General features: G+C 36.5%; 1 protein-coding gene across 1 annotated transcript in view; it reads left to right on the plus strand.

Annotated features, from left to right (window-relative positions):
- The window catches only part of LOC110161501 (plexin-B2-like), a 79,272-nt gene that overhangs the window by 12,346 nt on the left and 51,879 nt on the right, over window positions 1-15,047 (plus strand). The gene's annotated exons all lie outside the window — the stretch shown is intronic.

Genomic DNA, 15,047 nt, shown 5'->3' on the forward strand with positions numbered 1-15,047 from the left:
ATCATTATTTCTCTTGTAATTTACTTTTATTATGTTTTGCTACATATTCACTCTTTTTTTTAAGGAATGTTTTGATGAATAACAAATTGGTATTTTGTGTAAATGTAATGTATTGTTAAAATTGCATATATATAGCAATCTTGTCACTTTTTATATTGTATTTTACATTGTTATGGTTTTTAGTTTGCTATGTTCACATAATCCACATGTAATTTTAAGTGAAGTTATTGATTACAGAAACCATGTAACAAATCTTCTCCTATCATCATTTAACTACTCTATTGATCACTCCTGTCTATTTTAACAAGATTCCAAATCATTATACATCACTTTGATTACTTAATTAATTAATAACTACATTAATATCTCATTTTCAGTAAAATATGTGTTTAAACAACTAAGTAATTTTTAACATTCAAAAGTTATAATCGACATAAAATTGCATCTGAGCTCTTCAAAAAACACTTTTAAATATGTCAATATGTTTTAATTTGCAGATATAGTATTAATATTCAAAGTTTTTCTACAGAATTCAAGTTCTTTATTAATAAAATATAGATTTTCATAGGGGGCATCAATATTCTATGGGGGGGTTAACATACCATAATAGGATTCTGACCTCAGGGTCAAAATACTATACTATACTATGGTATGTTGATCCTGGGGTCACCTCTCCTCGGGGTCAAAATCCTTTACCACACCGGTTCTAAAAATCTTTACCATTTATCTATATTCAAAACATATTAAGGGGGTGTAATGGTAAATGAATTTTCGTAAAAATTCTACAAATTTCATCTTTTTACTTAATTCACATATTTATTGTCTGCTCAGAAACTATTTGATGTTTTTGGTTTGAAGTAAAAGTGGCTAACTACTTTTAATCTGGTTAAAAAAGGTGCATTATGGCAATCATGGTCAGCCATTTTCTCTTTCATGTGCTCGATCTCCAAGTGCCTCATGTAAATTTCCCTCAAATATTTGATGTGCACCCAGTTGATAATGTTAAGCTTAGCTGCAGATCAGATCAGTGGAGTCATGAGGCGAAGACGTGCACTGATTAAAAGAAAGTTTAGGATGAGGCCAGAGCATTACCAAAGTGATAAGGGTCCAGACAGTGGGGCTTACAACAGTTGTAAGATTACACGTGATAAAGGGTCAAGGCTCATTCTGCACATGTTAATCAAATCCAACTCACTGTTTAGAGCTTGATTGCTTTAGTGGCAGTGATAAGCTGATGTGCTGATATTTAAACTCAAATGGGAATTGAAAGGTTCATTAAAGCCTATTTTCACCTTTCGTTTTTTGGTATCTGTGATGGTGTGGGTTAAATAACTATTGTAATGCTTGATTGAAGAACACGGGAAATTACACATTAAACAAAGCAATGGTAACTGGTCATTCACTCCAGGGTTCAGGGGGACTTCCACTGAGACTTGACTTGGTCTCACTGTAAAAAACAGGAACAATCCACAGCTGTGTCCACTTCATAAGCATTAGAAAAAACATAGTTAAGGATAATATTACTTGATAAAATCTTTAGTTTTCCCTGTGGTCAGAGGCAAAACCCATTCGCTCTTCATTAAGGGAAATGGGAATTGTGCTTTTTTTCTTATTCAAATCATTCCTTGGGCTCTTTATTTGTGTGCCTTTTATTTTGTGCGTCTTATTTTGGCAACAACCCAAATGCCTAATCTTTATTTCTCAATTCCTCTACTTCTAGACTTGTTCAAATCTTTTGGTATTGAACGACCTGTTTGTTTGTGTTTGTTTGGGCCCCTGTTGACCACAGATTAACATAATCAGAAAATTGGAAATGTAACTTTCTATTCTTGCTTTTTAAAATGTTCATTGCATATTCTTGTCTGCAGTCTAAAAAGCTTTACTTTGTTGCCTCTAATAAGTCCACTATCTATATTCTTCCCTTGCTTCTCTCTCTCTCACTTGTTCTTCTGTTCTATCCCTCCCTCTGGGTCTCATTTTGACTCTTTATTTTCTCCCAGTGATGTCCATCTCTTGCTTGGTTGCAGATATTTGGGCTCACCTCACATTGAGCGTTCTGCTACACTGCCCAGGAAATTGAACCCTCAACTGTCTGTGTATTGGAAATGAAATTCCTTGAAAGCTGAAGACCTCACATGCACCCAGGAGCACATACTTAAATCATTAGTTTTGAAGTCTGCTTTTATCCCAGGCTGATTTCTACAGAATGACTAAAGATAAAAGACGTCTGCTTTCTTCTATCTTTCTCATTGATCTTAGTGTGAAAGATAAGTTATTTATGTTAATTACACGACAACGCTGATTGCAAACATTTAGTCTATGAGACACAGTGATAGTTGTTGTGGGAGAGTTTTTATGCATAATTTTTAGCAGCTGTTTTGATGCTTTGCATTTACCATATAAAAAGGAAAATTACATTAAAGCTTTGGATTCAGACAGTAGTGCATATTTTAAAAAGATCTCATCTGTTTTACATTAAAGAGAACATATTATGCTATTTTTGATGTCTTTTAATATGTTGTGTTTTGTTTCATGGACTCATGTTTAACCTGCAAATGCTGCATTGAGGTCTTCACTCAAACCGAAAACTCTATTCCACCTTGTGATGTCATGGGACTTGGGATTACAGGAAGGGCTCCACTTTGTTTTTAAAACTCAACCCATTTTCACTTGAATCATTAAGTTTCAGCCCTGGAATTGTCAATTTATACTGAACTAGTAGAAGGCTTCAGGACATCACAATGTGGAACAGAGCATTTTGAGCTTTGGAGATATAGACAGACTAATAACAAAGGGTTAGTCAAACATGTGTGAATGAAACAAAACACAACTCTAGGTATGTTTTTGATTAGGTAACAAAATTATAATATGGCTTAAAGATCACAAGAGTCAATTTTGTGTAACATAGAATCAGATAAAGAATAATGTTGAAATCAATCCATTGCACTCTAAATGTGTGCCTGTTTTCCTGCCTTTGTGAATGAAAAACTCCCTGTTGTCTTTCATTATCTGGATTGTCAGATTGCTCTTAAAATTATTCCCAGGTGATATGGCGGCAGCCTCGGTTCAGTGCCCTCAGGTCTGTAATTTCCTCCGAAGCAAATTTACAAATTGCCTCTCGTCTGTTTGCAGCTCTGAACTGGATTCCCTATTAACCTCAGGGTTCACTCATTTTGGCAAATTTCTATTACTTTCTGTTTTTTGTTAAATTCCTATTAACTTTAATATTGTTAATTTATCACTTTAGGAAAGCTAATTTTCTTGATGTTTCTAATACACACCACTGTTAAAATTTTTGTGTTTAATATAACTTATAATCTGGACAGAGACCACTTTTCAAGCCCTTGTTACTGTTGAAAGAAAGGTAAAATTATGTCCTTTTTCTCAACAATTAACCACACCAACCTCTCTAGACCAGAGGTTTGTTTTCATATACTGCCTAAAATTATATTTGGCCTTCCGTACCACCAGATTTAAACCCAGACTTTATCAGGTCTAAGTTGGGGCTAACCAAGGTCTAAAATGAATAAACCAGGTCTACAAGGAGTCTGAACCATGGATAAAGTAGATTGAAATAATGATTAACCTAAAGGCGTATAAAAACATGAACAAAATTAAAGGTGCATTATGTAACTTTTTGGTTTGGAGCCCATCACCTGCTTGTTTCCATGGATATGTCATTGCTCTGCCTGAAATGTTCCACAGTACCTACCTTACTTATTACTTTTTTAATTACAGCTGGTTTTATAGCTCCAGACTACCTAGAAAAACAGTCATTCTGACTGTGAGCAGGGCTGCTGCTCCACAGATCTGACCAGTAACTTGATCTGATATGGTCTCTATGAAGATAGAAAGGTTCAATACCATACTGTGAAACATTCCAGTATTCGAAACTGCTTTAGAGTATATCAGTTTCTCTTCATCTCAACCCTAACCAATTTACACTAGTGTCTCTGCATCATGGCCCTGGTCCAGAGTGCCATCATCCAGCAGCTCATAGCTTAGTGAATAAACCCGTGAGTGAAGAGCGTCAGGAGAGATTAGGTTGCACTGTGAATGTGTAAGCTCTGCTGAGTGCATTTTTCTGTGCCATGTCTCCTGTTCACTGGTGTGTGTGTCTGTCCTTTTTGCGTTTGGGAGTGGTAACGTCAGTGCTTCCATACACACATACAGACACATACACATACACACACACACACTCATATGAACGTACACACACACACACACACACACACACACACACTGTAAGGGCCACTACATTTTGGGGTCAGCGGCCATGTGAACGGAAATGAGTCTTATTCATACAAACAAACCAGTGTCAGAATGAGAGGGAATAAAAACATGGGTGCAGATATGAGAAGTAAAAAGGGTGGCTCACAAATTGGACGTAAATGGATTGAAAGATGCCAGAGCAGAAATAAATTGAAATGAAATCCGAAAAAAGATTGTAACCTGGAAAAAGTCATTAATGCCTCAAGATGGAAAAGAATGACTTGTTTGTGATTGAGGTGCTGTGGAAAAAAATATAAAAATTGAACAATTGTTTCCTTTCAATATGAAAAAAGTTTAAACTAAACTACCAACAGAAAAAGCTTAAACTTATTATGCAAACAGAAAGAATAATAAATCCACCGGGCCTTGTTGCATAGCTTTATGGCTACAGCTGCAATGTCTCAATTTAACAAATAATTAAACATGTGTCTAGGGGCTACACTGTTGTGCTGTTTGCGAACAAAATTAATCAGTGACTTTGGGAGCTAATTAACACATTTTCAACAAAAGTATTGCTGTTTATTGGCCTATGGGTACATATTGGCAGAATTTTTTGACTGTTTTGTTGTGTCATTGTTTAGCTATTCTTGACAATCAACAGTCACTTGTTTATCAATTTGTTCTCAAGAGTTGACGCGGGATATTTTTTGACCAGTAGTTGGTTGCTCTTTGTAATTAACTTTTGAGTGGTCAATGCATATGAAACACTTGTCTAATCTGGAGAAGTAATGACTCTTGAACTTAATTGTGCACCCCTTGCATCAAACTATACTTTTCTATGGCTGGGCAGTTATTGAATTCTAATTTAACTGAGCACCATTAATTTCAAATTGGTAATGATTATCTTACACAAGTCTTTTTAATCACTAAAAGCATGTGGTTTAGAGCAGTAAATTTGACAGATTTTAGTTTTAAATACTACTCATTAAAATGGCTTGTTTATTGAAAGACATTTGATGTTAATGACAAAAAATGAAATTGAATTGAAAATTGTGATATTTTAGTTTCAGTGTTGAATGTTAATGCACATGATTTAAAATGTGTCCTGTGAACTGAGCATACATATAGGACAATAGTGAATTATGAGCCCTTTTTTCTCTATAAATGTGTCACATATGTTCTGACCCTGTGTGTTGATAGTCAGTGGTTTCTTTTCTCACTAGAAACAGTTTACTAGTTTTACATTTTGAGACTTGTGTTTTCAACTGCTATAATCATAAAAGACACAGCAATGGTAATGTTTTGGGAAATGAAGTGCTGCAGAAAAGCGTTTTGTTTTTTTTTTAAATCAGGAACTCCCTGTCCTTCGATGACTCTCGGGTTTGTGATCTCAGGAGAGTCCACGAGAATAAAAGTTGAAATGGGTTTAACTCTTTCCCCCATGAACCCTTAATGATGACTTTTGACACCTCCGCCGTATCACTAAAGACGAGATTTGACGACCTTTAGAAATGGCTCGGGTTTTCACATTTAAACAGAGACTGTGATAGGTGGGGCCACTACAACCGACACTAGACTGACCAATAGGATTCAAGGATATGTTTTCGCCGATTTTTTCCGAAATTAATCGAAATAGTGACGATGGTAGCTTCCGGAAAAAACACAACACGAAACACGAGCAATGGAAAGATCGCGGCGCTGCGGCGCACAGTTTTAGAAATAATGAGGAGCGGACGTATTTTATGGATAAGTTTAGAAAAAGTGACTTTTATAGATTTCAAAGTGATGATGTTGAAGTTGATTATAAAGTGGAAAACAGCGACAGCGACGGACTTTCGGGGAGAAGGTGAGAATGCCGCTGATGCGTCTGTGTGGAGTCCTGCGATATCCCAAACAAACTATCTGAGCTTTATACTCGATTATGAACCAAAATTGCCCTGAAATCTGGATGTTGCCCAGGCCAGTCCTTTAAAATATTTCAGTCTTTTTTTCCAAGATGCGATGTATAACAGAATCGCTACAGAAAAAAACGCTTATGCGGAGCTCTGCACACGAGAAAATAACCAAGATGACAAATACTGGACACACACTGACGGGGAAGAGTTTTATTATTATATTATTATATTATAATAAGCTAAATTAGTTGAATAAGCTAAATGAGTTGAATAAATAAAATAAGTTGAATAAGCTAAATGAGTTGAATAAGTTAAATGGAAAAAAATGTATTGGGTGCACACAGGTAAAAACAGGTGTACACTTGGCTATACTGTATCTGGTGATATGAAATCTGTTTAAATACTATAAATACTACAATACTACAAAGTATATTTTTTATTTTTTTTATGAATATAGTACTCAGAACATGTATATATCAGATGCTGAATGTAGTTTTTTGTTTTCGAGTTTGCACCTGACCAGGTAAACTCTCATTTTCAGTGAGCTGTTATACACCTACAAATGAGTTGAATCACATTTAAACATCCATAAATGAATAGTTCAGAGTCTAAGGTTTCCAGAGATACCAAATATGTCTGTGTTACAATTAAGTTCATGAGTGTAAAAATCATTTATAATCACTCGTGGAAGTCTGTTTTCTTTTATGCAATTATGCTCTATGGGTAGCCCTAGTAACATATGTATGGGTTGTTCCTAGTAGGTGTCCAGGGGGGAAAGAGTTAAGACTGAGGCAGATTGATTAGCAGGTAGTATTACCATATATCTGCCCCTTATCGCCTTCATTTTTATTTCAAGATGTTTTAAGATGACAAACCACTTCTCCATAAAACATTTGAATGGTTGAGATATGACTTGGTAAGAAGATATCATGGGTACTTTCTTACAGTTTACTTTTTTTTTTTAATCTAATATACTGAGTAAGTGCCAAACCTCAAAAGGGCAAAGTGCAGACAGATAAATGGTTGTCATAATTGCTAATAATACGCTTCTCGTGCTCTGGTGCTTATGTGTATTTGTGTGCTCTATTTCTTGTCTAATTGATGGAAATCTGCCGACTTGGAGGTCTCAGAAGAGCAGTAATTTGATTCAGAGATATGCCCGGGAACTGGGTTACAACAAAGAGCTTATTGTCATTGTTAAAATGATGTGAATGTGAGCTGCTTTGTCAGCTGAACCCTTGATGTCTCTGTACACAACTTACATACTGTATTTGCATTTTTATTTATTTTTTGTATTTTATGTTGAACTGAAAGGGAAATTAAATTATTGAGTGAAATAACATGGCATTCAATTAATAACCAAAATTAGCATTTGATCAGTCATATTGTGTGTTCTGATAATGGAGAAAAGTCCTCACAAAAACTTTCAAATAATCTCTCTAGGTTTAAAGAATTTGAACCTTTTTCATGATGAAGAAGATGTAGAATGTGGAATTCTAAATATAAGATTTCCCATGCATTAACAATACAACTTTCATCCATGATTATTCTTAAGTCTACATTTATTGGAAACATTTATATTTAACTTTTAAAACTATTGCTGGAGGAAATGCTGTTAATAAAGCCTCTAGTATACATTTGTTCCCATATTTCTTTTTGTTGGAGGATTCAAAGTTGGAGAAGTCATACTTGGAAATAAAAAGTGCAATTTTTTAGATAACTTTTGAGAGTTTCGTTGTGGTTATGGTTCCAAAGCAGAGATGAGAATGAAATGGGGAACGTTGAAAGCCAAAAATCTTATCAGAGCCGAGTAATGGTTGAGTTACTAGTATTGATCAAGCGCCCTATCAGCCTTTGAAGATGTACTGCGGTCAGTCTGTGCTACAGGCCAGCAGAAATCTGTGTTATTGCTGTCTTGAAAAATCTCAACGGGGTTTGATGAAATATGACTGGTCTGTCTCTGGTCTGGACTCTGGACTCCTTTTGTTGTAAAATTTTAGATTTTTTTCATGATGGTTTGATTTTCTTCTGTCATTAAAAAGAAGAATCATCTCCAGGAATACAGAAGACAATTTTACTGATTATAATATAAAATTCATTGTTCTACTGTCCCGGTACTGCTTAAAAAAATGTGAACATGTTTTTTGTGTTTATGTTTATTGAATTGTTCCCTATCCTGCAATATATTTGACAAAAGAAAGGGGAATATTGTTTCTTGGTGCAATCACTTTTTGTGTTAGGCCTATAAATACTGAGACTATATAGGGTTATCAAATCAATCATATCCTTACCCAGATATTAATTGATACTACACTGTGTGCATAATTATTTTTCAAGTTGTAGTTATGAGGATTAATTTTATAATTGAGCAACTACAGTGCTCATGGTCAATCCAAAATGTTAATATACCTCAAACCTGAATATTTAAGAAAGTAAAAGTGAAGTTTTGGCTTTCTTGGGCAACTATTAATGTGCAGAATTATTACGCAACTAAATTAAATATGAACATGTTCCATTCCCTCTTGTTTGTATTCATCTATCTGAATAATAAACGACTCACAATTTACAAATGAGCATTTCTGACATTTAAAAAAAATAATAAAATAAAAAATCTGTGACCAGTACAGCATCCTTCTTCTCAATAATGGTCATAAGCCTTCCATTCAGTCTGTCAGTTTCTTGATCTGTTGACGATCAACTTTTTGTGCAGCAGCAATCACAGCCTCCCAGACACTGTTCAGAGAGGTGGACTGTTTTCCTTCACCATAAATCTCCCATTTAAGAAGGGCCCACATAGGGTTTAGGTCAGGTGAGGAAGGGGGCCATCATCTTTTTTTTCATCTTTAAGGCCTTTACTGGCTAGCCATGCAGTGGAGTACTTTGATGCATGCAATGGAGCAATGTCCTATATAAAAATCATGGTCCTCTTAAAAGATGCAGACTTTTTCCTGTACCACTGCTTGAAGAAAGTGTCTTGGTAGTAGGTTTAGGAGTTCATTTAGAGTCCATATTCAACCCAAAAAGGTCCAACAAGCTCATCTTTTGTAATACCAGCCATAGAGGTAGGATATGGGTACCATACCATACCACTTTGCTGGCGTCTGAGTTGAAGTGGAGCTCTGTACCCATTACTGATCCAGCCATGGGCCCATCCATCTGGTCTGTCAAGACTCACTCTTATCTCATCAGTCCATAAAACCTTTGAAAAATCTGTCTTCAGATATTTTCTGGCCCAGGCTTTTGTTTCTAGTTCAGTGGTGGTTGAGTTTCAGTCCTCCTTACCTTGGCCATATCTCTGAGCACTGGACACTTTGTATTTCTGGGCACTCCAGGTAGTTTGCAGTTCTTTAGTATGACCACGTTGGAGGATAATGGGTTCCTGGTAGCTTCATGTTTGATTCTTCTCAAATCTCTTGAAGTTAATTTGCATATTTTTTCTCAACATGTTTCTTGCTACACTATTGTTATCAATAAATGCAATGATACGCAATAAAACATTTGATGGTTCTGTGATCACGCCCCCAATATCTTTGCAATTTCAAGCATGCTGCATCCCTCTGAAAGACTTTTTAAATTTTTTTTTTTTTTACTTTTCAGAGTCAGTTCAGTTTCTTTTTTGGCCATTTTGCTATTTTGCCTGAGGAAATGAAGCTGCCTAATAATTCTGCATAATTCTTGATATGAGGGTGTTCATCTCCTTAGCCACACCCTCCCTCGTTAGACAAATACACATGACTTGATATGCTTAAATCCAATAAGAGTTTATACAGTTTGGAGTTGGAGAATATGCATAAAAATCATGATACAGTCATAATACCCACTTGCCTAATATTGTGCACACAGTGTAAACATTATTGAGGTACTATTTAAGAGGACCAATTTGAGCCTTTCCTGCATAATTGTATGTATCTGTATCAGAACTATTAGACCACATCAAAAGATTTAAGAAAATTACTAATTGCAAAGTATTTACATTCCATTGTTTTAAAAAATTAATAAAATAAAATAAAAAAAGGTTTATATTATTAGCAAAATCCAGTTTGAAATGTTTGTATCGTGACACTAGACAATGGAGAGACATGAACATGCATGAAGTAAAAAATGTATTCTGTTATAAGTGTCAGTGTAGGCCAAAGGAGCAGAGACGTTGTATGGCTGCTGAGGATTTAATAAGACCCCCAGCAGAGGCACACACAGAGATGAGAGCTGCTGGATGTGACTTTATCCCACCTCCTGAACCTCATTATGGAGAGGAGCCAGACTTCAGATTGCTCAACTGTCTTTGTCTTTTTTACACATACAGTTATGTGCAAAAGTTTTTGTCAAGAAAGAAAAGTTTTATTTCAGTTCTTATTAAAAAAGCCAAAATCAATTTAGTTGAAGATTCTGTCAGTAAAAGTACTGGACTGAGTCTTAAACTGTGATGTGAATCGAGATCACCGATAAGATCCAAGAGTTTAATTGCTGGAAGGTTCAATTCTGAATGCAGGTCTGTGTGCCCCTTGGTAAAAGAGAATTTGTTTTACTTTAGTTTTAGAATCTATAAAAAGTCAGTGTTTTAAATTGAGCATGCCTTGTATACACATATTCCTTACAGCACCGTTGGTTTCATCATTTTGCTTTTCCAGCTGAGGACTGTTAGCTGAATGGCTACAGGAGTTATTTCTTCCTTCCTCCACTCTCAAATGACCTTTGACCTTCGTTCAGTAACCCAACTGAACCATCCTGCAGTTGTGACCCTAACAGGACCCTCATTCACCCCTGACAACCTTTTAAATGTTGGGTCTTTGTGTTGTAGGTAAAGCTCGAAAAAAGTTCCCTTGTTAACACACTCTAAACATATCATTGTTAACTCGCTGGTTAGAATTAAGAAGACTGGTTCTCTGGTTTCACTCTGTATATGCTGTTTCAGTACTACCACAGCATTATAAGTAAAGAACTAAAGTAAAAAACCAAGAACTTCAGGACCAATGCTGTCACTTATGCCATGTGTTGCATGTGTTTGTCTTTCTATATTTGACCTGTTGTTTTGGTTGAGTGTATTGTATAATAACTCTTTATCCCTGGTTTTGAGCTGCCTGGTTGTCCAACCTCTTACTGGAGCCTGGGAACCACGGAAAGCCCTCTGGCCCCCAGAGTAATACTTTGTGGTTATGGCGTTACATCGTAGTACTTAATGAAAAACATGTTTGCCTTACGACTGGTGACCGCAACATGAACTATTTTTGTTTACTGATAATCAAGGAATATTGTTTATTTGTTCATCAACTACATCAACTAACTAAATCAACTACACATTATTATTATAATATCACTTTTTAAACCACATCTCACTAAAACGTTGTAAAATAAATGGAAATGGAATAGCACCATTGTATTGGATTTATTTGTGGCTCAGGAACCAAAACGGGGCAAGTTGGACTTCTTGCTGAATCATTCTGGTTCTCTGCTGGGGCACTGACTCTGTTATTGCCTTTTCTGTCCGAGGATTATGGGATTTCGTGCTCTCAGTAGACTTGATGATGCGTAGCGGCAGAAACTGTGGAATCTGAAAAGCTTTCAATATGCTGTATGATGAAATGTACCAGTGTGGTCGGCCATCATGATTTTATGAACCCTCTATTTATGCAACAAGTGGGTTTGCCTGTGTGCACTATGTGCTAGTAAGGGAAGGTTGCATTGCTCCTCAAACGGAGGGAAGAGGGTGTAATTTCAGATTTGTTTGCCACTGGCTAGCAAGTGCAGTTGGTAGCATGTTAGCTTTGTGAGATTTTCCAATAGATAAATGACTGTTCTCAGGTTCACTTGTTGAATATGTTTGCTGTAGGGTTATTTTATTCCAGAAAGCCTAATGTCATGTTTGAAGTGTAAAATATTGTCTTGTGGGAGACATATTTTGACTGAAAACATGTAACATCTTGGCACTGTGGAAAAAAATCAATACTTCCTTTGTAAAGTGCTTGACTCTGAATTGAGCTCGTGTATCTCTGTGTGAACATGCACACGCCTCAGTCCTAAGGGGAACACATTAAACAATAAGCCAATGTGTCTTGACAAAATACAATTTATAGAAAATGTATTGCCCATGCGGATATTCAGAATTTCTTGGTCTAAATGTATATTGAATTTAACCCTATGTGCTAGTTAGGAGTGACAACAGAATTGTGCATAGTGTATTTTGAAAGTCAGATATGTGGCACATTTGTTTCTGGTTTCAGAGGCAGGTTGAACAACTCTCCTTCTCAAAAGCGACCATAAAAACCTGTGAATGTTCATCGGATGCACTTCAGACTCCACATTGTAATTAAGCCATCACATTGCTGTTTGTCCAGTCCTGCAGTGGAGCTGTAGTAGAGAACCACAGCCATTGTTGTACTGTTCTTTGGGGGGCTCATAAGCTGCATGTTTAATTGTGTTTACATTATTTGGGCTATTGATCTTTTCTATTCTATACTTGTGTATTTTCACAGATGTTTGCGTGTGTTTGCAGCTTATGTTTTCACACTCTTCTCAACAAGTTTCTTTTGGTCTCAGTTGGATGTGAAAGGAAATCCCTTGTCTGTGAGGCTTCCAGTGCAGGCGCGGACGTGTGTGTGAAGCCTCCATAATGCCATAGTAGATTAACCATGGAATTGAAGCAGCTGTGAGCAAAACAAAACACACAAACTTAGAAGAGGTGGAAGGGACTCATGAGAAAACATCATTACATAACTGACCAGCTCCCTGTCAATAAATCATACAAAGATTTTAACAAAGCAGACTGCTCTCTTATTATAGAAAACATGAATTTATACTGTGAAGTACTAATACTTAAAAAATAGTAGATAAGAAATGTGAGATTGCTGTTGTTTTTTGTGAATAGCAAGTCATTTTCTCCCAGAGCATTGTATTTGCGGATAAAGTTTGACAAGAAGTTCTATTAATTCGTTGGTTTCATAACATTATCTAAAGCAGCCAAAGTCTTCCAGAGACAACATTTAAGTGACAATATTAAACTACTCACCTTTTTTTTCTTGATGGGGACATGCAAGTATCTTATCACAATAGTATGCAATGGTCTGAATGGGGTTTGAAACATAGACCTTTGGGTCTAACCATGAGCCATGGGTTCATAGTGATATTGTAGTTGTGTTTTGTGGCCTCTATGGAAAAGGCTGTAGCAGGCCATACAACATTTTAGTTCCCATTTTACCTGTGATCCCATTAATTTAGAACTATGTAATTCCCAAACAATAGTTGCAGACCTTGTTTCATTGCATTTCATCATGAACTGCAGTGTTACCTCAACAACCTGTCTTCTCCTCCTTCTGTAGCAAATTCATGCAAACCATTAGAAGTGCACAGGCTCGCTCCGGCTCCCTCTGCCTCCCTGCTCTCATAGCTGGCATTTCTTAGATAAGACCCAACCAGAAAAAGTGATTTACAAGCCTCCTCTCCTCCCCTCTGTACACTTGTACGCGTATGTGTGTGTTCCCCCTTGATTTAAAAGACTCGCAGTGTAATAAAGCATCATGAAATACTCTTCTAGCAAAAACACATCAACCTGAAAATCACATCACGGTGTACAGAGCTGGCTTTCCGTCTGGCTGTGACTGTGAAGACAAGGTGTGTATTTACTGAATGTCCCAGGTTTCAGTTTGCGTGTCTTGTACCTAAATCTCCCTCCTCCTGTTTTGGCAGGGCCTGTAATGTTCTCCATCATGAGTTTGTGAGTGTATTTTGAATGTTGTCTGGTGTCTAGTTTACTCCCATTTCTTTACACTCCAGTACTTCTCTTTGGCCTTTTGCTCTTAACTGTCATCTGATACAATCAATATTACAGAACAGGAGATGCCAAGAATGCTCAGTAACTCCTTAACTTATTGGATTTACACCATTGAGGGCTAAAGGGAGTAATAAGGATTACACATGTTTTTAAGGGGAATCCAACACCAGAATAAAGACTATTTGGGCACACCTAACAGTAGTGATGTCACACTCATGTCATATTACTCTGTTATATATTTTATTATAAGAGTTAAGTAAGCTGCACAATAAACTGTTTTTTTTCTGTCAAAAGTTTTATCATCCCTTTTCAGTGCTGTAAATGTATTTTAACTGCCTCGCCCTACTGCCACAACATAATGGTTAGGGGAAATCTTGAATAACTGTCAACATTCTCATGCTCTCTCTTCTCAGGCATCTCTTTTTTTTTTCTATTGAAAACAGACTCTCCTTTTTACCTGACAAATGAGTCTGATTTCAGTGATGTTGGGGCTAATGAGATAAACTTGGAAACACGAAGAGACTTGGCTTGAGTAGATTAAGTCTCAAGGACATCCTGTGCCGTGATACACAAAGTTTTATTTACTGCTGGGTAGATGTGGGATCGATTGGCAGATGGCTGGATGAATGCATAATATCCTGTTGATTAAAGCACTCACAGTCAAAAATCCCACTTTCTTACTTTAAATAGTTGGTTTTGTTTGCAAAAGGAAATGTCCTCTATGGAGCTGAGATAATGAGAAAAGTGGACAGGGCTGCAGAGTGGAGTGAAGAAATGGCAAATGCATTGAATTCCAATGAACTAACTAGAGAAGGCAATCATATCCTGGACTCACAGAACCTCCTTTTTGGGGTGCATTGGCATTTGAGCTGCAAAAATAAGCAATTGGGTTGTAATTAACTGAGAACTACAGAAAGCTCCTAAACCTGGATTGAACAATTGTACATCTTAATCCAGGATGACACCGGGACTACACCATTTCCTGGTATACCAATATTGTTTCCTTGGGAAGATGGATAGTGTAAAATGCTTGTATATTTTTCAATTAATTAAGCAGACTTTGAGGACCTACTCTTATAATATGTGACTTAAAAACAGCTGCTGGTGCCAGACTGGAGAGGCTGTTAAGTAATAAGAGTAGGTGGAAATGGTTAAGACTGAGTTGCCACTAAAGT

Source organism: Boleophthalmus pectinirostris, unplaced genomic scaffold, assembly GCF_026225935.1.
Source record: "Boleophthalmus pectinirostris isolate CB_2022bp ecotype Guang Dong unplaced genomic scaffold, ASM2622593v1 HiC_scaffold_18, whole genome shotgun sequence".
Classification (NCBI taxonomy): domain Eukaryota; kingdom Metazoa; phylum Chordata; class Actinopteri; order Gobiiformes; family Gobiidae; genus Boleophthalmus; species Boleophthalmus pectinirostris.